General features: G+C 61.2%; 1 protein-coding gene across 5 annotated transcripts in view; it reads right to left on the reverse strand.

The window, feature by feature from the left end:
* Nucleotides 1-1,446, reverse strand: part of IFT88 (intraflagellar transport 88) — a 77,679-nt gene extending 76,233 nt beyond the window's left edge. For all 5 annotated transcript variants that reach the window (XR_003791672.1, XR_003791673.1, XM_029209830.1 and 2 more), the window contains exon 1: nt 1,336-1,446. The gene's annotated coding sequence lies outside the window, so the exon portion shown is untranslated. The remainder of the gene's footprint in view (nt 1-1,335) is intronic.
* Nucleotides 1,447-2,038: the final 592 nt, after the last annotated feature.

Genomic DNA, 2,038 nt, shown 5'->3' on the forward strand with positions numbered 1-2,038 from the left:
CACATGTTTTTCTTTGGTTGTTTGTGCTTTGGGTGTTACAGCTAAAAAACCACTGCCTAATCCAAGGTCAAGAAGATTTACACCTGTTTTCTTCTAAGAGTTTTATGGCTTTAGCTCTTAGATTTAGGTCTTTTGAGTTAATTTCTCATTACTTTTTGGAGATGAAAATTCACTATGATAGCAAATGTCAATCATATAGAAATGTTCATTCCAAAATAGCCCCCCAAAATATTGTCAGTGGTAGAAGACATACAAAATATTTTAACTTAAAAGCTTTAGGTCAGGTAATGGGACACCAGTGGTTCTCAAAGGTCAGCGTGTGTCAGAAACCCAAGGGCTGGGACTTCCCTGGCGGTCCAGTGGTTGGGACTCCACGCTTCCACTGCAGGGGACCTGGGTTCGATCCCTGGTCCAGGAAATAGGATCCCACGTGCTATGCCGCGCGGCCAAAATAACAACAAACAAATCTATGCTAAACTGATAGGCAAAGTAATTTTGAGAAAACGAAAGAAACCCAAGGGCTTGTTAAAATCAGACTGCCACTCCCCCATACCGGTTTCTGATTCACCAAGTCTCAGGTGGGAGTCGCCAGCATCCCCCTCCACCCCTTGTAATGTGGATTTCTAACAAGTTCCCAAGCGTTGCTCCTGCTGCTGCTCCGGGAACCACACTGTGAGGACCACTGTGTTCAACAGAAACCACCTAATTACAAGTCCCATTTAAGTCAATTTAGCTTACACGTCTCTCAGAACAACAAGCAACTTTTACAACTGGAGATCCTTTCTTCTGGGCTGTCCCCAGACCAAAGAAGTTCAGATCTGAGAGAGACTCGGGCTGACCGACGCGGAGGATAGGGTGCGGTGGGGAAAGCTGAAGCACCCAGGGAACAGCTAAGGCGGCGGAGGTCCGCCACAGCCCGGGTTTCCCGGGTTCTGCTGCCAAGGCAGCTCCCGGGCTCCCGCCGTCTGGACTGAGCGCGGGAAGCGCCCCCCACCCCGCCTCCCCGGGGCCCCGCCCCCGTCCCCACCGGCGCCCTCCCGCCCCCCGGGGGCCGCACCGGACAGCCCGGCCGCCCAGTGGAGCGGACTGACTCCGGTCCGGGAATGCCCACCTCCGCGAGACGGGGCCCGAGCTCGTGCCTCCCTCACCCGCCGAGCCTTCCCGGGGATTTCTGCGCTTCCCGTCACGAACGATGGGTCAGGGGCTCAAGGGCCGCGCGCGGGCTGCGGGCGGGGGCGCACGGGCCGGCGGCGGGGGAGGGGCAGAGCCCCCGCGATCCCCCACAGCCCCCCCGGAGGGCGGCGGGCACCCGCACCGCCCGGGGCCCTCTCCTACCTCGCGGCGAGGGGAGCAGGGAGACCGCGAGGGCTGCGGGGTTGGCGCGGCCTTTCCGGAACTCGGCGGAGAGCTGCGCAGCCGGGGCGTTGCCACGCGCGGATCCAAGGAAGCCGCTCCCACAGTGCTCCGCGAGGGGGCGGGGGCGAGACAGGTGGGCGGGGCCGAGCCTGGAGGGCGGGGAGGGGCCTGAGCGGAGAGGGGCGGGGCCGGCCCCGGCGAGGGAGCTGGAGCCGAGGGGCCCCGCGGAGGCGGTCCTGGCGGGCGGTGCGTGCGGGGCGGTCCTGGCGGGCGGTGCGTGGGACAGGAACTTGGGGGAAGCCCACGTTTCCTAGATCCTGGTGAAATCATCCGGAAGGCAGATCACCGGCGGGTGGTGCTGGTTGCTGTGAATAGCTTTGGTGGCCGCCGCACTAGCTGTGAGCCCTGGAAGCGCGTCCGGGCAGGCAGCTGGCTGTCTGGACCCCCCCCCCCGCGGTTCTCCCCGGTCCCGGCTAGAGCCCAGGCCGCCCGCGCGGCCCCGCGCACCTCGTGGTCCTGTCCTGTCCTGTGCTCCTGCCCTGGACACGTCGAGGGCGGCCCGAGAGGCGCCAAAGCCGGCACCCAGCCTGAGTGACGCTAAGCAAGAGAACGAGGAATGAAGTTAATAACCGGTTCACATCATTAAAGTTTGTCTTAAATTTTCAAGATAAATTGGCGGGGA

Source organism: Monodon monoceros, unplaced genomic scaffold, assembly GCF_005190385.1.
Source record: "Monodon monoceros isolate NGI ecotype Baffin Bay Population unplaced genomic scaffold, NGI_Narwhal_1 Super_Scaffold_8, whole genome shotgun sequence".
Taxonomy (NCBI): domain Eukaryota; kingdom Metazoa; phylum Chordata; class Mammalia; order Artiodactyla; family Monodontidae; genus Monodon; species Monodon monoceros.